Source organism: Bos indicus, chromosome 4, assembly GCF_029378745.1.
Source record: "Bos indicus isolate NIAB-ARS_2022 breed Sahiwal x Tharparkar chromosome 4, NIAB-ARS_B.indTharparkar_mat_pri_1.0, whole genome shotgun sequence".
Taxonomy (NCBI): domain Eukaryota; kingdom Metazoa; phylum Chordata; class Mammalia; order Artiodactyla; family Bovidae; genus Bos; species Bos indicus.
Genome location: NC_091763.1, coordinates 35,387,069 through 35,412,106, shown reverse-complemented (window position 1 = coordinate 35,412,106; position 25,038 = coordinate 35,387,069). Strand labels below are relative to the sequence as shown.

Here is a 25,038-nt window from a genome sequence, read left to right as displayed (position 1 = left end):
CGACTCTTTGGGACCCCATGACACACAGAATGTCAGGCCTCCCTGTCCATCACCATCTCCTGGAGTTCACTCAGACTCACGTCCATCTAGTCGGTGATGCCATCCAGCCATCTCATCCTCTGTCGTCCCCTTCTCCTCCTGCCCCCAACCCCTCCCAGCATCAGAGTCTTTTCCAATGAGTCAACTCTTCGTATGAGGTGGCCAAAGTACTGGAGTTTCAGCTTTAGCATCATTCCTTCCAAAGAACACCCAGGACTGATCTCCTTCAGAATGCACTGGTTGGATCTCCTTGCAGTCCAAGGGACTCTCAAGATTATATTCATATAAAATATACTGTGGGAGAGGTTTTTAATTTTTTTATTCTGTTGTAAATAAAGGTAAACTTTAAGTCCTTTCTCTTGTCATCACAAGACAATTTTACCTTAACAGAAAAAGAATTAATCTTTTTGATTATGTTAAAATCACCCTATCATCAAAGCTAAATCATAAGAAACACTGAAAGAAATTACATGAAAATAATTAAATGCTGTATAGGTCAGTAAGTTTTAATAGGGGTAATGGTCTCAACAGAGTTTTTGAGGACTTAATGATCTCTTTTTATATCAATTGACATAATAAGAGATAGTATTAAAATTGATAACTGCTATTGTTGAAAACTTCAAAAGTTGAATATCTATATGCAAGTAAAAGTGAAAGTGTTAGTCAGTCAGTCGTGCCGACTATATGATGTCATAGGCTGCAGCCCACCAGGCTCCTTTGTCTATGGGATTTTCTAGACAAGGATTCTAGAGTGGTTTACCATTTACTTCTCCAGAGGATCTTTCCCACACAGGGATGGAACCTGGGTCTCCTGCACTGCAAGCAGATTCTTTACCGACTGAGCTAGCAGGGAAATCAGTGCAAGGCTGTAGTTAACACTGAATGCTCCTGTATATCAAATTTACTTGTCCTTTATCCATTTACAAAAGTTAGCATTTGTAAACAGATTCTTCAACTTTGGCTCTCAAAGTTCTTCATTAGCATAGGATTAACACTATTTCAAAATGTTTTTTTCCTGACCATGTATATTGGCAATGTGATGTGCTAGGTGAACTTCTAACAGTTGGCTGCTTTCAAGCCTTGGCTAATGTGCTCTTTTTGAAAGTGTAGTTCAGTTCAGTTCAGTCGCTTAGTCGTGTCCAACTCTGCAACCCCATGAATCGCAGCACGCCAGGCCTCCCTGTCTATCACCAACTCCCGGAGTTCACTCAGACTCACGTCCATAGGGTTGATGATGCCATCCAGCCATCTCATCCCCTGTTGTCCCCTTTTCTTCCTGCCCCCAATCCCTCCCAGCATCAGAGTTTTTTCCAGTGAGTCAACTCTTCGCATGAAGTGGCCAAAGTATTGGAGTTTCAGCTTCAGCATCAGTCCTTCCAATGAACACCCAGGATTGGTCTCCTTTAGGATAAACTGGTTGGACCTCCTTGCAGTCCAAGGGACTCTCAAGAGTCTTCTCCAATACCACAGTTCAAAAGCATCAATTCTTCGGCACTCAGCTTTCTTCACAGTCCAACTCTCACATCCATACATGACCACTGGAAAAACCATAGCCTTGACTAGATGGACCTTTGTTGGCAAAGTAATGTCTCTGCTTTTGAATATGCTATCTAGGTTGGTCATAATTTTCCTTCCAAGGAGTAAGCGTCTTTTAATTTCATGGCTGCAGTCACTATCTGCAGTGATTTTGGAGCCCCCAAAAATAAAGTCTGATACTATTTCCACTGTTTCCCCATCTATTTCCAATGAAGTGATGGGACCAGATGCCATGATCTTCGTTTTCTGAATGTTGAGCTTTAAGCCAACTTTTTCACTCTCCACTTTCACTTTTATCAAGAAGCTTTTGAGTTCCTCTTCACTTTCTGCCATAAGGGTGGTGTCATCTGCATATCTGAGGTGATTGATATTTCTCCTGGCAATCTTGATTCCAGCTTGTGCTTCTTCCAGCCCAGCGTTTCTCATGATGTACTCTGCATATAAGTTAAATAAGCAGGGTGACAATATATAGCAGTACTGCAAAATTTTGATCTTTGTTGATTTACCTAGTTATAATAGGTAGCTAATCTTAAAAAGGTGGCTCTTATTTACTGTGATGTTTATATTCTTTTAAGATGTTCAATATTACATTACAGTCTTCTTAAATGCACTCAGATAAACTCCAACAACAACTTCAAAAGAAAAAAAAGGCAAAAAAACTCTGAAGTTTTCATGCAGAGTAGTGTGCAATAATCTTGGCTGTTCTTCCAGTAATATGTTTGTTTCTAACTACTTATAAAACAGCTCTCTTCCTGTGCTCTAAGGGAATTTGATTTTCACTGAGGTAAGTATTGCCGGAAGGGTTTAGAGAAGATTGAAAGAATTTAGAAACCTCAAAGTTGGCTTCCATGAACACCTGGTCAATTATTTGAGACAATAAACGGGAAGTATGGCAACTTATAAAATACTTAATTCATTTCCAGATTACCCATGTATATGTGCTTTTGCTTGTTTTCCTACTTTAATACTTGGAATGACTTTATGGAAGATGTTCCTGCAGACTCTGGCTTGATTATCTAATTTTACATTAGAATACGATTATTTACCAATCTTTAAACCATATACCTGAAAAGCTACCAGATAATTATGGTTAAAAGTCAAAGTACTTGGAGAGTTAGGGAGAATTTGGAGAACTCCTCTTTGAAATTAATCTTACAAATTCCTTTAACTTTGTGTATGTATGTGATTTTTTTAGTGCTGTGGAAATACATTTGGCTTTGGGCCTCAGCTAAATCTCTGTATTTTAGCTGTTATTGTGGTTATTTTTGTTCAGTGAGAGATTAGTATAACTGTCCTTTTGTCTTTCACAGTAAAATTAATAATCATGAATAATAACTGATAAAATATGCTATTTTATGATATTAATCTTTCCAAAAATGTGCTGATTTTACCATCATCATCATTATTATTACTACAATTTTACTGATTAGAAAGTTTAGGCTTACAGTAGTCAAACAATTAGTTGTCCAGGGTGACCCAGTTTGCTGGTAGCAAAAATAGAATTCAAAGTCCAATGTGATTACTTCAGATTTTGAATTCTATATATTGAATAATTTTTCTATATTAAGAGATCCAATCTCACAATTATATTTGCAATTTATGCACAGTCAAAAACAAAAACACTCCAGTGGAAAAAATATGAGACCTCTTTTTCTGTATTATGACCTCTTTCCTTTGTGCTTGCTAAGACTTTCCTAAAAAGTAAAAGGCTTATTTTAGGAGAGTATTTCCAATAAACTGGGGAGATTTGCATATATTACATTATTACTAACAGAGAGCTTGGTGATGTGCAAGGCTTCACATATTGAGATATTTAGTTTCCACTTGGTAAATAGTTCATAGTTTGTTTCCAAATACTCATGAGACTGTTTAAAATGGGTCTTACCCATGGGAAAAAATAAGTAAGTTCTTATATATAAAATTGATTTCAGAGGTTCCAAGAGAGAGATTCTGCACCTTCCTTCCCCTTTCAAACTCCCTACCCCCCATTATCAAATGCTGTACCCTCTCATGAAAATCTGAACTACCAGGATGTACTAAACATGGACAAATCCTCAGTGGGGAAAATGCTGATAGATGGAGAAGACTGTAGGTTTGGAACTTGAATTGATTCTCTCTCTACCCCTATCCACAGAGTATGGGAGAGGACTGTCATTCACTAAGTAAAGTTTATAACAAAGGAGAAAATAAAACTACTATGATATTCTTTCATCAATATCATTTTAGAATCTCATAATGAGCTCGATGAACTTTAAAAATCTAGTCTGACCATCTGCATATTATTTTAAGAATAATATTCAATGTCCTACATTAATTTTTTGTTTTAAATTCTCAAGAAAATTCAAAAAATATGTATTTTTAATACTGTTATTATAAATTCTCTACTTTTATTTTGCCTCCATTCCAAAAACATATCCAAGTAATTCATATGGTAAATTACAAAAGAAGCCACAGTTTTTACTCTCTGTATAGACTTACTTTTCAATATCACTTTTTCTTAAATTGTAATAAGAACATTTAACATGATATCTACCTTTTTAAGAAAAGTTTTAAGTATACAATATTGTGTTGTTAACTATAGGCACTATGCTGTACATCAGATTTCCAAAACACATTTGTCTTGCAAAACTGAAACTTTATGTAAGTTGAAACACAATATCTCATTTCCCCTTTTTCCAGACCCTGGCTGCTGCTGCTAAGTCGCTTCAGTTGTGTCCGACTCTGTGCGACCCCAGAGACGGCAGCCCACCAGGCTCCCCAAACCCTGGGATTCTCAAGTACCACTAATTCCTGCTTCTTTTGGTTTGACTCTTAAATATCTCATGTAAGTACAATCATGTACTTGTCCTTCTGTGATTGGCTTATTTCACTTATGTCCTCTAGGTTCGTCCATGTTACATATGACAGGATTTCCTTTAAGACTGAAAGATATTCTACTGAATATGCTGTTCAGTTCAGTTCAGTTGCTCAGTGGTGTTCAACTCTTTGCGACCCCATGAATTGCAGCACGCCAGGCCTCCCTGTCTATCACCAACTCCCAGAGTTCACCCAAACTCATGTTCATCGAGTTTGTGATGCCATCCAGCCATCTCATCCTCTGTCATCCCCTTGTCCTCCTGCCCCCAATCCCTCCCAGCATCAGGGTCTTTTCCAATCAGTCAACTCTTCTCATGAGGTGGCCAAAGTATTGGAGTTTCAGCTTCAGCATCATTCCTTCCAAAGAACACCCAGGACTGATCTCCTTTAGAATGGACTGGTTGGATCTCCTTGCAGTCCAAGGGACTCTCAAGAGTCTTCTCCAACACCACACTTCAAAAGCATCAATTCTTCGGCACTCAGCTTTCTTCACAGTCCAACTCTCACATCCATACATGACCACTGGAAAAACCATAGCCTTGACTAGACGGACTTTGTTGGCAATATAATCTCTCTACTTTTGAATATGCTGTCTAGGTAGGTCATAACTTTCCTTCCAAGGAGTAAGTGTCTTTTAATTTCATGGCTGCAATCACCATCTGCAGTGATTTTGGAGCCCCCCAAAATAAATATGCTGTATATACCAAATATTCTTTATTTATCTGTCATTGGACATTTAGGTTGTATACATATCTTAAATATTGTGAATAATGTAATAAAGATGGTAGTGGAAATTAATCTTTTAAACCTTCATTTCAATTCTTTTGGATATATACTCAAAAGTGGGATTGCTTAGTTGTATATCAGCTTTAATTTTTTGAAGAACCCAAATACTGTTTTTTACAACGACTGTCAGTCAGTTCAGTCACTCAATTTTGTCCAACTCTTTGCAAACCCATGGACTGCAGCACACCAGGCTTCCCTGTCCATCACCAACTCCCACAGCTTACTCAAATTCATGTCTATCAAGTCGGTGATGCCATCCAACAATCTCCTCTGTCATCCCCTTCTCCTCCTGCCTTCAATCTTCCCCAGCATCAGGGTCTTTTCCATTTAGTCAGCTCAGTTGTGTCCGACTCTTTGCGACCCCATGGACTGCAGCATGCAGGGCTTCCCTGCCCGTCACTATTTCCAGAAGTTTGCTCAAACTCATCTCCACTGAGGTGGTGATGCCACCCAATCATCTTGTCCTCTGTTGTCCCATACTTCTGCCTTCAACTTTTCCCAGCACCAGGGTATTTTCTAATGAGTCAGCTCTTTGCATCAGGTGGCCAAAGTATTGGAGCTTCAGCATCAGTCCTTCCAATGAACATTCAGGACTGATTTCCTTTGGGATTGACTGGTTTGATCTTGCTGTCCAAGGGACTCTCAAGAGTCTTCTCCAACACCACAGTTGCAAAGTATCAATTCTTTGGTGCTCAGCTTTCTTTATGGTCCAACTCTCACATCCATACATGACTATTGGAAAAACCAAAACTTTGACTAGATGGAACTTCATTGGCAAAGTAATGTCTTTGCTTTTTAATATCCTGTCTGGGTTGGTCATAGCTTTTCTTCCAAGGAGCAAGCATCTTTTAATTTCATGGCTGCAGTCACCATCTGCAGTAATTTTGGAACCTAAGAAAATAAAGTCTGTTACTGTTTCCTCTGTTTCCCCATCTATTTGCCATGAAATGATGGGACCTGATGCCATGATCTTAGTTTTCTGAATGTTGAGATTTAAGCCAGGTTTTTGACTCTCCTCTTTAATTTTCACCAAGAGGCTCTTTAGTTTCTCTTCACTTTCTGCCTTAAGGGTGGTATCATCTGCATATCTGAGGTTATTGGTATTTCTTGTTGCAATTTTGATTCCAGCTTGTGCTTCATCCAGTCTGGCATTTCACATGATGTACTGTGCATATAAGATAAACAAGCAGGGTGACAATATACGACCTTGATGTATTACTTTCCAAATTTTGAACCAGTCTGTTATTCCATGTCTGGTTCTAACTGTTGTTTCTTGACCTGCACACAGGTTTCTCAAGAGGCAGGTAAGGTGGTCTGGTATTCCCATCACTTTAAGAATTTTACAGTTTGTTGTGATCCACACAATCAAAAGTTTTAGTGTAGTCAATGAAGAAAAAGTAGATATTTTTCTGGAATCCTCTTGCTTTTTGTATGATCCAATGGATGTTGGCAATTTGAACACTGGTTTGTCTGTCTTTTCAAAATCAAGCTTGAACATTTGGAAGTTTTCAGTTCACATACTATTGAAGCCTAGCTTGGAAAGTTTTGGGCATTACTTTACTAGCATGTGAGATGAGTGCAATTGTGCAGTAGTTTGAACATTCTTTGGCATTGCCTTTCTATGGGATTGGAATGATAACTGAACTTTTCCAGTCTGGTGGCAACTACTGAGTTTTCCAAATTTGCTGGCATATTGAGTGCAGCACTTTCACAGCATCATATTTTAGCATTTGAAATATTTAGCATTTGAAATTCCAGTTTAACTGGAATTCCATCATCTTCACTAGCTTTGCTCAGTGGTGCTTTTTAAGACACACTTGACTTTGCACTCCAGGATGTCTGGCTCCAGGTGAGTGATCATACTATCATGGTCATCTGGGTCATTAGATCTTTTTAGTATGGTTCTTCTGTGTATTATTGCCACCTCTTCTTAATCTCTTCTGCTTCTGTTAGGTTCATACTGTTTCTGTCCTTTATTGTGCCCATATATGCATGAGGTATTCCTTTTTTATCTCTCATTTCCTTGAATGGATCTCTAGTCTTTCCCATTCTGTTGATTTGTCTATTTCTTTGCATTGATCACTTAGGAAGACTTTCTTATCTCTCCTTGGGAACTCTGCATTCCGATTGGTATATCTTTCCTTTGCCTTTTGTTTCTTTTCTCAGCTATTTGTAAGGCCTCCTTAGACAACATTTTGACTTTTTGCATTTCTTTTTCTTGAGGGTGGTTTGGATCACAGCCTCCTGTACAATGTTATGAACCTCCATCCATAGTTCTTCAGGTACTCTATCAGATCTAATCCCTTGAATATATTTGTCATTTCCACTGTATAATCATAAGGGATTTGATTTAGGTCATACCTGAATGGTCTAGTGGTTTCCCTACTTTCTTCAATTTTACTCTGAATTTGGCAATAAGTCAAAAATTTTGCAATTTTGCTCATGATTTGAGCTGCAGTCAGCTCCCGGTCTTGTTTTTGCTAACTGTATAGAGCTTCTCCATCTTCAGCTGTAAAGAATGTAATCAATCTGATTTCGGTATTGACCATTTGGTGATGTCCATATATAGAGTCGTCTCTTGTGTTGTTGGAAGAGGGTGTTTGCTATGGCCAGTGTGTTCTCTTGGAAAAACTCTCTTAGCCTTTGCCCTGCTTCTTTTTGTACTCCAAGATCAAACTTGCCTGTTATTTCAGATATCCCTTGACTTTCTACTTTTGCATTCCAGTCCCCTATGATGAAAAGGACATCTTTTATTTGGTGTTAGTTCTAGAAAGTCTTGTATGTCTTCATAGAGCCATTCAACTTCAGCTTCTTTGGCATTAGTGGTTGGGGCATAGACTTGGATTACTGTGATATTGAAAGGTTAGCCTTGGAAACAGAGGTTATTCTGTTGTTTCTGAAATTTCACCCAAGTACTGCATTTTGAACTCTTTTGTTGACTATGAGGGCTACTCCATTTCTTCTAAGGGATTCTTGCCCACAGTAGTAGATATAACGGTCATCTGAATTAAATTTGCCCATTCCAGTCCATTTTAGTTCATTGCTTCCTAAAATGTCAATGTTCATTGTTGCCATCTTCTGTTTGACCACTTCCAATTTACCTTGATACATGGACCTAACATTCCAGGTTCTTATGCAATATTGTTCTTTACAGTACTGGACTTTACTTCCATCACCAGTCATTTCCATATCTGGTTGTTGCTTTTACTTAGGCTCAACCTCTTCATTCTTTTCTGAGCTATTTCTCCTCTCTTCTCCAGTAGTATATTGGGCACCTACCAACCTGGGGAGTTCATCTTTCAGTGTCATACCATTTTGTCTTTTTACTGTTCATGGGGTTCTCAAGGCAAGGATCATGAAGTGGTATGCCATTCTCTTCCTCAGTGGGCTATGTTTTGTCAGAACTCTCCACTATGTCCCGTCCATCCTGGGTGGCCTTACAGGGCATGTTCCATAGTTTCATTGAGTTAGACAAGGCTATGTTCCATGTGATCAGTTTGGTACATAATTAGTGTACCAATTTGCATTCTCACCGGAAGCATACAAACATTTAATTTCTCCATACACTTCACCTATATTTACCTGTTTTGTGCTTTTTTGATAATAACCATTATAACAAGTGTAAGATGATATTTGATATTGGGCACCTTTTCCTATTTCTGTTGGCTTTTTGTATGTCATCTTTTGAGATATGTCTGTTAAATTCCTTTGCCCATTTTAATATCTTGTTTTTGTTATTTTATTATTATTAAATTGCAGATGTTCTTTATATGTTTTTGAGATTAACCTTCCATCAAATTTAGGGCTTGCAAATATTTTCTCCTGTTCTAGTTAGCTTCTTCTTTCTGTGGTTTCCTTTGCTTTCCTTCCTGCGGAAGCTTTTTAGTAAGATGTAGTCCAGTATCTGTTGTTGGGTTTGAGGCCTGTGCTTCTGTGTGGTAGCCAAGATATCATTGCCAAGATCTGCATCAAAAAGCTTTTCCCTTGTATTTTCTTCCAAGACTTTTACAGTGTCAGGAACGGTGATAGACTTCTACACTTAAAACTATAAACCATTGATTAAAAGAAATAAAGAAGACAAATAAATAGAAAAATATCTTATTAGATCATAATACTTCGTATTGTTAAAATGTGTATACTAACCAAAGTGATATTTAAATTCAATGCTCTCCCTATCAAAACCCTGATGGTATTTTTTATAGAAATAGGAAACAATCCTAAAATTAATCAGATCAGATCAGTCGCTCAGTCGTGTCCGACTCTTTGCAACCCCATGAATATGAAACCACAATAGATTCCAAATAATTAAAGCAATCTTGAGAATGCTTTAACTAATGACAATGGTTTCAAAATCTATTACAAAACCACAGTAATCAAAGCAGAGTGGTACAGACATAAAGACAGACATACAGAAAAATGAAACAAAATAGAAAGTCCAGGAATAAATTCACATATATTCTGTCAACTGATCTTCAAAAAGGGTGACAGGGATACACATTGAGAAAAAGGTAGTCTGTTCAACAAAAGATATTGGAAAAACTGGATCCACATGCAAAAAAATGAAATTGGACCTTACTTTACACCATAAAAATCAACTCAAAATGCAATGTTAAATCTCTCCTAATTTGCAATTCTTCTATTAAGGGAGTCAGTTTTCTATCCTTCGATTCTTGCTTTGTTCATATGACTTGCTTTGAGCAATGGGATATTAGCAAATGTGATACAAATAAAAACTTGGAAACTATTTAGTCACTGGATCTTGCTCTCTTGCTGTTCTTTGGAATCCTGGTACCACCATGTGCCAGAAACCAAAGGTAGCCCAAATCTTCCCTGAATGAGGACTCAGTAGATCAACCAACTTGGTAACTGTCAGACGTGAGTGAGACTGTTCTAAATCCTCAAGCTTTGCTTAAATATGCCTAGAGAGGAAGAACTGCCTAAGCAATATAAAGAACTGTGAGAAGTAATAAATGTTTATTGTTTTAAGCCAAAAAATTTTAGGGTAGCTTGTTATACTGCAAACACTACTTGGTATATCACTTAGTTTTCTTTGGTGGTTGTTGTAGATATAGATCTTATAGAAAACCTAGCTAGTACCTCCTGGTATAAAGAAAATATCCGGGAATGTAAAAATATTCACACTATTCCGTTATTCTAGGAAAGAATCTAATAGCTCTGTTTAGAAACACAATGAATGTCACTGCTGTGTTCACAGTGGAAAGCTAGTTTTCATTGTGTTGGAATACTGTATTTGAGGAAAATGAGAAGTACAGTTATGTTTATGTTGACATGTCTTCATTTCAAGGTTAAGCATTTGATTTGTTTATACTTTCCCCCATTTCCCTGGTTCAGCTGCACTGTCTGGGTTTTAACAAGCTTCAGTATCCCCTCATTTGGTGAGACAGTGTCTGAGTTAAGGATTAACATTTGTATAATGAAACATAAATGCTCACGAATTGTATATAATATTTTAGCAAAAGCTTATTTAGTTTTACCACTTTCACAAATTTTTGGTTTAGCAAGCAGCCTTTTCTTATTGCCTTAGAAGTTCAATCTGATGGGTGCTGGAAATGCAATAAGAAAAGTGAAGGGTTGTTTTTTTTTTTTTTTTTTTTCCCTTGGTGAGTGAATATAATAGATAGCTGCTCTGTCCTATAATTGAAGAAAACAACTTTCAAATTTTACTTAATTTTTTCTGACTTTCCCCTATCCTTTCCAACTGCTGCCTTAACAAATGAATCTAAAAAGCATTTTTAATACTATATTGAAATAAGTGTATAACCTGACCAGATTAAGTAAAAAAGTGCTTGAAAAGTTTTTTTAAAAAAGACACATAAAATTCTATATGACTATAACACTATTTTGATACCTTGTATATGGTGTTTTTCTATTTTTCCCTTCTCCTAGTCCCCTGAAGATCTCCCCAGCCCCAGGATTCCAATATTTTTAAGATATTTACATGTCAAATATATACATTAACTATATTAATATATTTAAAATATTTATATTAGAGCCAGAAGAAAATTTGAAGTAATCTAGAATCTTTGTTTTGAATATATTTTACTCCTATTCAGAGTTAGACATACATGTAAATGTATGTTCATCTATAGACATATAAACTTAAAGCAAATTTCTTAAATTATTTATTCTTAATATACCTATACCTTCAATTCTATTTTACTCCATTTCCATTCTCTTCTATTATGGTCTCTTCATGTTTTGGTTTTCTTTCTTTCTTTTTTTAATCTTGGTCACTGCTTACTAAATTGATTTCACCTTTTGCATTTGACTTTTAACCTACTAGTGGGAAAACTCCATCGTAAACTAGATGAGAGAAAATATTTTACAGCTTACAATGCCCATTATTGTTGTAATTCTTCTCATTTTTCTCTGCTTTCTCCTTGCAAAGCAGAACTCACTTCTAACCCCTCCTGGAGCCAAAGGAGTTTCTGTCCCTGAAGACCATGGCCAGAGGCATCCCCTAAGTCTTCTGTCCTACATCATTTTTTCTTTGATTTCATGTTTATCACTTTTTTTTTTTTTAGCTCTGTCAATTTTGGCTCCGTTCTTTATTTTTTTTTTAATTTAATTTTATTTTTAAACTTTACATAATTGTATTAGTTTTGCCAAATATCAAAATGAATCTGCCACAGGTATACATGTGTTCCCCATCCTGAACCCTCCTCCCTCCTCCCTCCCCATACCATCCCTCTGGGTCGTCCCAGTGCACTAGCCCCAAGCATCCAGTATCGTGCATTGAACCTGGACTGGCAACTCGTTTCTTATATGATATTTTACATGTTTCAATGTCATATCACTTTTGACTTCTGAATTGATTTACAGGTTGTTTCATCTTTTCCAAAGTACTATCTCTGTCATTCCTTAACTCCCTAAGAACATGCATCATTTTTCTACCAACTTTTCAGTTTTCTTTCCTAGATCCTTTTTTCTATTTCAGATGACCCTGCCTCATTCACTTGCTCTTGGACATGACTCCTCATGATCAAAGACCTTATCATTGTAATTTTGTGGGGCTCAAACTCTAAAAGCAATGATTAGAATTACTGGGATCTTGTAAGAACAGCAAAAATGACTTTCAAAAAGGCAGAAGTAAAAAAAAAAAAAAAAAAAGGCATGAGAAATGGGTCCCTCTACTGGTCTAAGAAAATACTGAAGATTTTATTAACTAACTTCTGTCACTTTTAAATAAATATTGGACAGTTAAGTTTCATTTTCACCTCAAGTAAATAACTTAAAGTTTGAGAACATTTCCTCATTGATAAGCAAGTCATTATTCTCATATTTAACCTGGAGACCACTCACCCATGCTTCCCAGAGCCATGGCTGTAAAGGGCAGCTCTTCCTGCTTCTAGTGTCTGCTCACTTAGACACCCTTATGGTTATGAACTTTCCTAGCTTCTACTCTCTGTTGTGTTTCTCACACCAGATTTTTCAATTACTCATTCCCCTCACTTATCTCTTCCACTACTTTTTGAAGATTGATTATTGATACTTTCACACCAAAAAGTAACAATCCTTGCCAGACGTATTAATTTAAAGTAGGGTACTGGTAGAAGCACAAGCTGGAATCAAGATTGCCGAGAGAAATATCAATAACCTCAGATATGCAGATGACACCACCCTTATGGCAGAAAGTGAAGAGGAACTAAAAAGCTTCTTTTTGAAAATGAAAGAGGAGCGTGAAAAAGTTGGCTTAAAGCTCAACATTCAGAAAACTAAGACTGTGGTATCTGGTCCCATCACTTTATGGGAAATAGATGGGGAAACAGGGGAAACAGTGGCTGATTTTTTATTTTGGGGGGCTCCAAAATCACTGCAGATGGTGATTGCAGCCATGAAATTAAAAGACACTTACTCCTTGGAAGGAAAGTTATGACCAACCTAGATAGCATAATAAAAAGCAGAGACATTACTTTGCCAACAAAGGTCTGTCTAGTCAAGGCTATGGTTTTTCCAGTGGTCGTAAATGGATGTGAGAGTTGGACTGTGAAGAAGGCTGAGTGCCAAAGAATTGATGCTTTTGAACTGTGGTGTTGGAAAAGACTCTTGAGAGTCCCTTGGACTGCAAGGAGATCCAACCAGTCCATTCTAGAGGAGATCAGTCCTGGGATTTCTTTGGAAGGACTAATGCTAAAGCTGAAACTCCAATACTTTGGCCACCTCATGCAAAGAGTTGACTCATTGGAAAAGACCCTGATGCTGGGAGGGATTGGGGGCAGGAGGAGAAGGGGACGACAGAGGATGAGATGGCTGGATGGCATCACCGACTCGATGGACATGAGTCTGGGTGAACTCTGGGAGTTGGTGATTGACAGGGAGGCCTGGTGTGCTTCAGTTCATGGGGTCACAGAGTTGAACACGACTGAGCAACTGAACTGAACTGAATTGAACAGGTGCTTTCCACCATGACTTACAGAACTAGTTGTAAGATAGGGTTATATTCATACTACACAAAGGCATCACTGGGGTATTTGATCTGTCTCCGTCCTTCTCTGAGGATCCAAATCATCTCCTGTTACTTTTTCTTTTCCTCCCCACAGCCTGAATTTCCAGGTGCTCAGTGTATGTTGATCTCAACTAGGTGTACATTGGAAGAAAAGTACAGAGTCAAAGATCTGTGTTAGAGGTCTTAGAGGAGTATATAGTTACTTATATTTCTAATTGGTGGGTTTCAATGGGGAGGCAAGTAATCCAACCTGTTCTGAAAAAGTATGTGAGGGACAATAATCTTACTTGACATTTGATAGTCACCACATGTTCTCTCTATATTACCTTCTTGTTAGGCTGATTGAGCTTTGACTTTTTTTTATCACTTTGTTTTATAGCAGAATGAATCACTTGGTAATCTGTTATTTCTCCCTAATATATGAGTGTCTTTGTGTGTGTGTGTGTGTTTTAATCTTCATATCCTGGGAACTAGCTGAAAATTTTAATGTGAGGGGGAAAAGCAAAAAGTAGAATCTGCTCTTGAATAGAAGAGTAACTGAATATTCTTAAGTCTGTAAGATCTCAACCAATGGAAATAGACATTGAAGATGACAAAAGCAGTCTAAATACAAATGTTGCCAGATAACATTTTCTAGACAAGATTTGTAAGGACCAGTATATCCAGTGCAAAATTAAAGAGAGGGTCCCTGTTTACAAAGTATTTGAAATTTCAATATGGCAATAGGAGAGCATTAAATTAAGTTCACACACTTCTATTATATATATGTGTGTGTGTGTGTGTGTGTGTGTGTGTGTGTAGGGCTTCCCTGGTAACTCAGGGAAAGACTTCTAATAAAGAATTCACCTGCCAATGCAGGAGATGCAGGTTCGATCCCTGGGTCAGGAAGATCCCCTGGAGAAAGAAATGGCAACCCACTCTGATATTCTTGCTTGGGAAATCCCATTGACAGGGGAGCCTGGTGGTCTACAGTCCATGGGGTCACAAAAGAGTCAGACACAGCTTAGCAACTAAACAGCGATAACAATGTATGTATCCCACATTTTCTTGTCCATTTTTCTATCGATGAACACTTAGATTGTTTCTATGTCTTGGCTATCATAAATAACGCTGCTATGAACATAGACTGCATAAATCTTTGAATTAGCATTTTCATAGTCTTTGGATAAACACCCAGAAGTGGGACAGCTAGATGTATGATACTTCTACTCTTGAGATTTTGAGGATTTCTGTACTGTTTTTAATTCCCTGCACCAATTTATGTTCTTGTCAACAGTGTACTAGGGTCCTCTTTTTTCTCCATCTTTGCCAACACATTATTTCTTGCCTTTTTGATAACAGTCATTCTAAAAGATGTGAGGAGATATCTCATTGTAGTTTCGAGTTACATTTTCCTAATAATTAGTGATGTTGGACTTTTCTTCATGTGCCAGTTGGCCATCTGTTTGCCTTCTTTGAAAAATGTGTATTCTGGTCCTATATCCATTGTTTTATTTGAAGTATAATTGATGTATAATACTATATAAGTTCAGTTCAGTTCAGTTCAGTCGTATCCAACTCTCTGTGACCCCATGAATCACAGCACGCCAAGCCTCACTGTCCATCACCAACTCCCAGGAGCTCACTCAAACTCACATCCATCAAGTTGGTGATGCCATCCAGCCATCTCATCCTCTGTCGTCCCCTTTTCTCCCTTCCCCCAATCCCTCCCAGCATCAGAGTCTTTTCCAATGAGTCAAGTCTTCCCATGAGGTGGCCAAAGTACTGAAGTTTCAGTTACAGGTATACAATATAGTGATATTCTGATCCTTTATCCATTTTTTAATTTGCAGTATAATTGATGTATAATATTATAGAAGTCTTATATAAGAGAAGACTCTACACATGGACATCACCAGATGGTCAACACCAAAATCAGATTGATTATATTCTTTGCAGCCAAAGATGGAAAAGCTCTATACAGTCAGCACAAACAAGACCGGGAGCTGACTGTGGCTAAGATCATGAACTCCTTACTGCCAAATTCAGACTTAAATTGAAGAAAGTGGGGAAAACCACTAGAACATTCAGGTATGACCTAAATCAAATCTCTTATGATTATACAGTGGAAGTGAGAAATAGATTTAAGGGACTAGATCTGATAGATAGAGTGCCTGATGAACTATGGACAGAGGTTCATGACATTGTACAGGAGACAGGGATCAAGACCATCCCCATGGAAAAGAAATGCAAAAAAGCAAAATGGCTGTCTGAGGAGGCCTTACAAATAGCTGTGAAAAGAAGAGAAGTGAAAAGCAAAGGAGAAAAGGAAAGATATAAACATCTGAATGCAGAGTTCCAAAGAATAGCAAGGAGAGGCAAGAAAGCCTCCCTCAGTGAGCAATGCAAAGAAATAGAGGAAAACAACAGAATGGGAAAGACTAGAGATCTCTTCAAGAAAATTAGAGATACCAACGGAACATTTCATGCAAAGATGGGCTCGATAAAGGACAGAAATGGTATGGACTTAACAGAAACAGAAGATATTAAGAAGAGGTGGCAAGAATACACAGAAGAACTGTACAAAAAAGATCTTCACGACCCAGATAATCACAATGATGTGATCACTGACCTAGAGCCAGACATCCTGGAATGTGAAGTCAAGTGGGCCTTAGAAAGCATCACTACAAACAAAGCTAGTGGAGGTGATGGAATTCCAGTTGAGCTATTTCAAACCCTGAAAGATGATGCTGTGAAAGTGATGGACTCTATATGCCAGCAAATTTGGAAAACTCAGCAGTGGCCACAGGACTGGAAAAGGTCAGTTTTCATTCCAATCCCAAAGAAAGGCAATGGCAAAGAATGCTCAAACTACCACACAATTGCACTCATCTCACACGCTAGTAAAGTAATACTCAAAATTCTCCAAGCCAGGCTTCAGCAATACGTGAACCATGAACTTCCAGATGTTCAAGCTGGTTTTAGAAAAGGCAGAGGAACCAGAGATCAAATTGCGAACATCCACTGGCTCATGGGAAAAGCAAGAGAGTTCCAGAAAAACATCTACTTCTGCTTTATTGACTACGCCAAAGTTTTGACTGTGCAGATCACAATAAACTGTGGACAATTCTGAAAGAGATGGGAATACCAGACCACCTGACCTGCCTATTGAGAAACCTATATGCAGGTCAGGAAGCAACAGTTAGAACTAGACTTGGAACAACGGACTGGTTCCAAATAGGAAAAGGAGTACGTCAAGGCTGTGTATTGTCACTCTGCTTATTTAACTTCTATGCAGAGTACATCATGAGAAACGCTGGACTGGAAGAAGCACAAGCTGGAATCAAGATTGCCTGGAGAAATATCAATCACCTCAGATATGCAGATGACACCACCCTTATGGCAGAAAATGAAGAGGAACTCAAAAGCCTCTTGATGAAAGTGAAAGAGGAGAGTGAAAAAGTTGGCTTAAAGCTCAACATTCAGAAAACAAAGATCATGGCATCTGGTCCCATCACTTCATGGGAAATAGATGGGGAAACAGTGTCAGACTTTATTTTTGGGGGCTCCAAAATCACTGCAGATGATAATTGCAGCCATGAAATTAAAAGATGCTTACTCCTTGGAAGGAAAGTTATGACCAACCTAGATAGCATATTGAAAAGCAAAGATATTACCTTGCCAACAAAGGTCCATCTAGTCGAGGCTATGGTTTTTCCAGTGGTCATGTATGGATGTGAGAGTTGGACTGTGAAGAAAGCTGAGGACTGAAGAATTGATGCTTTTGAACTGTGGTGTTGGAGAAGACTCTTGAGAGTCCCTTGGACTGCAACGAGATCCAACCAGTCCATCCTAAAGGAGATCAGTCCTAGGTGTTAATTGGAAGGACTGATGTGAAGCTGAAACTCCAATACTTTGGCCACCTCATGTGAAGTGTTGACTCATTGGAAAAGACCCTGATGCTGGGAGGGATTGGGGGCAGGAGGAGATGGGGACGACAGAGGATGAAATGGCTGGATGGCATAACCAACTCGATGGACATGAGTTTGAGTGAACTCCAGGAGTTGGTGATGGACAGAGAGGCCTGGTGTGCTGTGATTCATGGGTCGCAAAGAGTTGGACACGACTGAGTGACATGAACTGAACTGATTATGTAAGTTACAGGTATACAATATGCTGCTGCTGCTAAGAAACTTCAGTCGTGTCCGACTCTCTGTGACCCCATAGACGGCAGCCCACTAGGCTCCCCCGTCCCTGGGATTCTCCAGGCAAGAACACTGGAGTGGATTGCCATTTCCTTCTCCAATGCATGAAAGTGAAAAGTGAAAGTGAAGTTGCTCAGTCATGTCTGACTTGTAGGGACCCCCATGGACTGCAGCCTACCAGGCTCCTCCATCCATGGGATTTTCCAGGCAAGAGTACTGGAGTGGGGTGCCATTGCCTTCTCCACAGGTATACAATATAGTTATTTATAATTTTTAAAAGTTATTGTTTGTAATTATTTAAATTTATTTTACAATGTTGTCTATATTCCCCCATGTTGTACAAGATATCCTTGTATGATGTATCTTTTCATGCTGTTAATACTGTTCATGAGGTTCTCAAGGCAAGAATACTGCAGTGGTTTGCCATTCCTTTCTCCAGTAGACCACATTTTGTCAGAACTCTCCATCATGACCCAGCCATTTGGGTGGCCCTAGATGGCATGGCTCATAGTTTTATTGAGTTAGACAGGACTGTGATCCAGTCATTAGTTTGGTTAGCTTTCTGTAATTCTGATTTCCATTCTGTCTGCTCTCTTGGATAAGGATGGATAAGGATGGATAAGGATAAGAGGCTCGTGGGAGCTCCTGATGGAAAGGACTGGCTGTTCGGGGAATCTGGATCTTGTGCTGATGGGCGGGGCCATGCTCAGTAAATCTTTAGTCCAATTTTCTGTTGATGGATGGGGCTTTGTTCCATCCCTGTAGTTTGGCCTGAGGTGACCTCTTTCAAAAGGACTTATGTCAGGACTGCTGTATTCAATGCCCCTGATCCCACTGCAGGCCATTGTTGACCCACACCTCTGCCAGAGATCCTGGATACTCACAGGCAGGTCTGGTTCAGTCTATTGTAGGGTCACTTCTCTTTCTCCTGAGTCCTGGTGCACACAAGGTCTTGTTCGTGCCCTTCAAGAGTCTGTTTCCCCAGTCCTTTGGAAGTTCTGTAATCAAATCCCACTGGCTATCAAAGTCAAATTCCCTGGGAGTTCTCAGTCCCTTTGTCAGATCCTTGGGTTGTGAAATACATTGTGAGCCCTAGAACTTTCACAACAGTGTGAGAACTTATTTCATATAATTATTCTCCAATTTGTGGCTGTCTGCTTTGTGGCTCTATGGTGGGACTCACATGCTGTGCCTCCCAGGTCTGCTTCAGCAAAAGCCCCTGGCCCCACTGGAGCCCCTGGCCCCATGCAGGCCAGTGCTGACCCATACCTTCACAGAAGACACTCAAAAACTCAAAGGCAGGTCTGGCTCAGTCTCTTGTGGGGTCCCTGGGTCCTGGTATGCACAAAGTTTTGTTTGAGCCCTCCAAGCATCTCTGGCAGGTATTGGATTTGATTCTAAATGCGATTTTGCCCCTCCTACCATCTTGTTGGGGCTTCTCCTTTGCCCTTGGACATAGGATATCTTTTATGGTGGGATCCAACATTTTCCTGTCAATGGTTGTTCAGCTGCTGCTGCTGCTGCTGCTAAGTCACTTCAGTCATGTCCGACTCTGTGCAACCAGTTAGATGCAATTCTGGAGTGCTCACAGGAGAAGATGAGTGTATGTCTTTCTACTCTGCCATTTTGTGGGAACCTCATGAACAGTATGAAAAGGCAAAATGATATGACACTGAAAGATGAACTCACCAGGTTAATAGGTGCCTAATATGTTACTGGAGAAAAGTGGATAAATAGCTCAGGAAAGAATGAAGAAGGCTGAGCCAAAGCAAATACAGCACCCAGTTGCATATGTGACTGGTGGTGGACATAAAGTCTGATGCTGTAAAGAACAATATAGCATAGGAACCTGGAATGATGGGTCCATGAATCAAGGTAAATGGAAGTGATCAAGCCGAAGATAGCAAGAGTGAACATAGATATTTTAGGAATCAGTGAACTAAAATGGACTGGAATGGGCAAATTTAATTCAGATGACCGTTATATCAACTATTGTTGGCAAGAAACCCTTAGAAGAAATGGAGTAGCCCTCATAGTCAACAAAAGAGTCTAAAATGCAGTACTTGGGTGCAGTCTCAAAAACAACAGAATAACCTCTGTTTCCAAGGTAAACCATTCAATATCACAGTAATCCAAGTCTATGCCCCAACCACTAATGCCAAAGATGCTCAAGTTGGATGGCTCTCTGAAGACCTACAAGACCTTCTAGAACTAACACCAAAAAAAAAAAAAAAAAGATGTCCTTTTCATCATAGGGAATAAGAATGCAAAAGTAGGAAGTCAAGAGATATCTGGAATAACAGGCAAGTTTGGCCTCGGAGTACAAAATGAAGCAGGGCAAAGGCTAGCAGAATTTTTCCAAGGGAATGCACTGGTCATAGCAAACACCCTCTTCGAACACCACATAAAACAACTGTACAAATGGACATCACCAGATGGTCAACACTGAAATCAGATTGATTATATTCTTTGCAGCTGAAGATGGAGAAGCTCTATAAAGTCAGCAAAAACAAGACCAGGAGCTGACTGTGGCTCAGATTGCGAACTCTTTATTGCCAAATTCAGACTTAAATTGAAGAAAGTAGGTAAAACCACTAGACCATTCAGGTATGACCTAAATCAAATCCCTTATGATTATACAGTGGAAGTGACAAATAGATTCAAGGAATTCGACCTAATAGATAAAGTGCCTGAAGAACTATGGACAGAGGTTTGTAAAATTGTACAGAAGGTGGTATTCAAAACCATCTCCCAAAAGAAGAAATGCAAAAAGGCAAAATGATTGTCTGAGGAGGCTTTACAAATTACTGAGAAGAGAAAAGAACAAAAGGCAAAGGAGAAAAGGAAATATAGACCCATTTGAATGCAGAGTTCCAAAGAAGAGTAAGGAGAGATAAGAAAGCCTTCCTAAGTGATCAATACAAAGGATAAATGAAAACAATGCAATGGGAAAGACTAGGAATCTCTTCAAAGAAATTAGAGAAACAAAGGGAACATTTCATGCAAAGATGGGCATAATAACTGGCAGAAACTATATGGACTTAACAGAAGCAGAAGATATTAAGAAGAAGTGGCAAGAATACATAGAACAATACAAAAAAGATCTTAATGACCCAGATAACCACAACGGTGTGATCACTCAGCTAGAGCCAGACATCTTGGAATGCAAAGTCAAGTGGGCCTTAGGAAACATCACTAAGAACAAAGCTAGTGGAGGTGATGGAATTCCAGTTGAGCTATCTCAAATCTGGAAAGATGATACTGTGAAAGTGCTGAACTCAATATGCCAGCAAATTTGGAAAACTCAGGAGTGGCCACGGGACTGGAAAAGGTCAGTTTTCATTCCAATCCCAAAAATGGCAATGCCAAAGAATGTTCAAACTACCGCACAATTGCACTCATCTTACATGCTAGCAAAGTAATGCTCAAAATTCTCCAAGCTAGGCTTCTACAGTACATGAGCCAAGAACTTCCAGATGTTCAAGCTGGATTTCAAAAAAGCAGAGGAGTGAGAGATCAAATTACCAACATACATTGCATTATAGAAAAAGCAAGAGAATTCCAGAAAAACATCTACTTTTTCTTCATTGACTACACTAAAGCCTTTGACTGTGTGGATCACAACAAACTGTGGAAAATTCTTAAAGTGATGAGAATACCAGAGCATCTTACCAGCCTCCTGAGAAACCTGTATGCAGGTCAAGAAGCAACAGTATGGACTCGTTCCAAATTGGTAGAGGAGAAACAATGGAAACAGTGACAGACTTAATTTTCTTGGCCTCCAAAATCATTGCAGATGGTGACTGTAGCCATGAAATTAAAAGATACTTGTTCCTTGGAAGAAAGGTTATGACAAACCTAGACAGCATGTTAAAAAGCAGAGATATTAATTTGTCTGCTGACAAATGTCCTTGTAGTCAAAGCTATGGTTTTTCCAGTAGTCATTTATGGATGTAAGAGTTGGACCATAAAGAAAGCTGAGCACCGAAGAATTGATGCTTTTAAACTGTGGTGTTGGAGAAGACTCTTGAGAGTCCCTTGGAGGGCAAGGAGATCCAACCAGTCTATCCTAAAGGAGACCAATCCTGGGTGTTCATTGGAAGGACTGATGCTGAAGTTGAAACTCCAATATCTTGGCCACCTGATTCAAAGAACTGACTCATAGGAAAAGACCCTGATGCTGGGAAAGATTGAAGGCAGGAGGAGAATGGGATGACAGAGGATTAGATGGTTGGATGATATCACCGGCTCGATGGAAATGAGTTTGACCAAGCTCCAAGAGTTGTTGATGGACAGGATAACCTGGCATGCTGCAGTCCATGAGGTCACAAAGAGTTAGACATGACTGAGCAGCTGAACTGAACTATTGTATACCTAATAGTGTGTACCTTTAATTTACTACCTCTATCTTGCCCTCCCCTCTTTCATCATCCTCCTGTAACTACTAGTTTGTTTGTTTGTTTGTTTTCTGCATCTGTGAGTCTTCTTTTTTTTTTTACATTAAGTAGTTTGCTGTTTATTAGATTTTCATTAAAGTGATAGAGCATTTGTCTTTCTCTGATTTAGTTCACTTATCACAATGTCCTCTAAATCCATCCATGTTACTGAAAATGACAGAATTTCATTCTTTTTTCATGACTGAATTTCTTTCCATTTTATATATATATATATATATATATGCCACATCTTCTTAATCCATTTATCTGTTGATGAACACTTTGGTTGCTTCCATGTCTTGACAGTTGTAAATAATGCTGCTATGAACATTGGGGTGCCTGAGTCTTGTCGAATTAGTGTTTTTGTTTTTTCCAGACTTATGCCCATTAGTGAAACTGCTTGCCATTTGTGACAATATGGATAACTCTTGAGTGTATTATGCTAAGTGAAATAAGTCAGATGGAGAAAAATACTGTATGATGTCTCTTATACGTGGAATATAAAACTAGCAATCAAGTACACAAAAATAAATACATTTACATGTGGAATGAAACAGAAATGAATATGTGGATACAGAGAGCAGAGTAGTGGTTACCAGGTAGGAAAGGGTGGAGAGGAGGGAGAAATGAGTAAAAGGGATCAACGTGTATGGTGACAGATGGAAACTAAATTTTGGGTGGTGAACATATCGTAGGGTATACAGATATAAAAACATAATGTTGTACACATGAACCTTATATACTGTTATGAGCCTTATATACTATTATAAACCAATGTCACACGTGCATGCTTACTAAGTCACTTCAGTTGTGTCTGACTCTGTGTATCCCTGTGGACAGTAGCCGGCCGGGCTCCTCTGTCCATGGGATTCTCCAGGCAAGAATACTGGAGTGGGTTGCCATGCCCTCCTCCAGGGAATCTTCCCAACCCAGGGACCGACCCTGTGTCTCTTACATCTCCTGCATTGGCAGGCAAGTTCTTTGCCACTAGCACCACCTGGGAATCTCATAAACCAATGCCACCTGAATATAAATATAAATTACAAAAATAAATCAGGCCCTTCTCCACATGGGTCTCTGCAACTGTACAGGACATGAAGCCATCCTTGTCCATATAAGTTTTCCTGTAAGTGTCTACTGAAAGTTTTCAGTCCCTCCCCAACTGCCTCCATTGCATTCACTAGCGTTTCTGTTCCCTAGACAGACTTGTGAAATAGCAGTCTGACTGCTAACAAATAGTACTGGGAAAACTATGTGTGTGTTTCTGTATATATATATTTGTGGGTGGGTATATACTGAGTTGCTTTAGTCGTGTCTGACTCTTTGTGACCCTATGGATTGTAGTTCACCAGGCTCCTCTGTCCATGGGATTCTCCAGGCACGAATACTGAAGTGGGTTACCATGCCCTCCTCCAGGGAATCTTTTCTGACCCAATAATCACGCCTGTGTCTCCTGTGTCTTTTAATTTGCAGGCAGATTCTTTATCACTAAGCCATCAGGGAAGCCCTATATATATGCATTCACACATATAAAATAGTAAAATGAACTTTCTACTTCACATTGTTTAACACTTCACATTGTTAAATAAATGGTTCTAAGTGGATTCAAGACTGAACTGTGAAAGGCAAACTATAAAAGTTTTAAAAACTTTTAGAAAACAGTAGAGATTTTGACTTCAGATCAGGAAAATATATTTTGAAGAAGATATCTAGAATAAACAAAAAAGTAAAGATTCATGCATTATCTATATTAATTTTTTTTTAAAAAATCATACTTTAAGTTCAAAGATGCTTTAATCAAAATGTAAAGATAAGCTGTAACCTGAGAAAGTTATGTCATACGTATAGCTGATGAAGGATTATCAACAGGATATCCAAAAAAATCCTTTATAAAAGGCAATAATAAATTTTAAAAATACAACAGAAAAAAATGAGTAAGCTTAAATGGTAAATAAACCTATATGAAAGTTGCTTATTATCAGAACATGTTGAGGTCTCATTTCACACCTCATACTCAACATCCTCATCTTTCCACAAGTGCATATATGCCAGCAGCCTTGGGCACAGTCACAAAGCTTCTGATTCATTAGGGATTGGGTGTGGTCTTGGAAAATCACCTTTGAAAAAGCCCTCTGAGGGTTTCTGATGTGTACCATGGTTGAGACATAATTTCCTGCATTTTTACAAATCCTTGTCCAAAGCAATCATCATATCCTAAAATTGTTACCTCTAAACAGCTTTTCAACTTGTCATTTCCTCTCTGTTACCTTGTTTCAGACAGGTTTAGAAATGGACTTTGGTATGTGCAAAGAATGTAGTCTTGAAGGCCATTCAGCAATGTATTCCAGTTGTATAGGAGGTGCAAAGGCCATTAGCCAGATTCCATAACCATATGAAAAATGATTAGGATGGTGCTGATGAATCTTCATCCACTTTTCTGTTTCTTATATGTCAATCATTTCCTCCACAACGTATCACTCTAATTGTACATTTTATCAGAGAGATCTGCATCTCCAAATCTTCCCCAGTACTCTGTCTCAATTTCTCTTCTTTTGTTCCCAATTGATGGAGGGAAGAAAATGCTGTTCATGTCTCAGGGGAAAAGCAGGGAGGAATAACTTCAGAAAGGCTTCATCCAGGACACTAATCTTATGTTAAATCTGAGAAGGTGATTAGTTGTTCTGTAGTGGGACCAGCAAAAAGCAAGAACTTCTGTATCACTTGGGTCAGAAAC

General features: G+C 38.7%; 1 long non-coding RNA gene across 1 annotated transcript in view; it reads left to right on the top strand.

Moving 5' to 3' along the window:
- Positions 1–5,178, top strand: part of LOC139182689 (uncharacterized) — a 297,930-nt gene extending 292,752 nt beyond the window's left edge. The window contains exon 3 of the long non-coding RNA XR_011566214.1: positions 4,255–5,178. This is a non-coding gene — a long non-coding RNA (uncharacterized lncRNA). The remainder of the gene's footprint in view (positions 1–4,254) is intronic.
- The last annotated feature ends 19,860 nt before the right edge of the window (positions 5,179–25,038 follow it).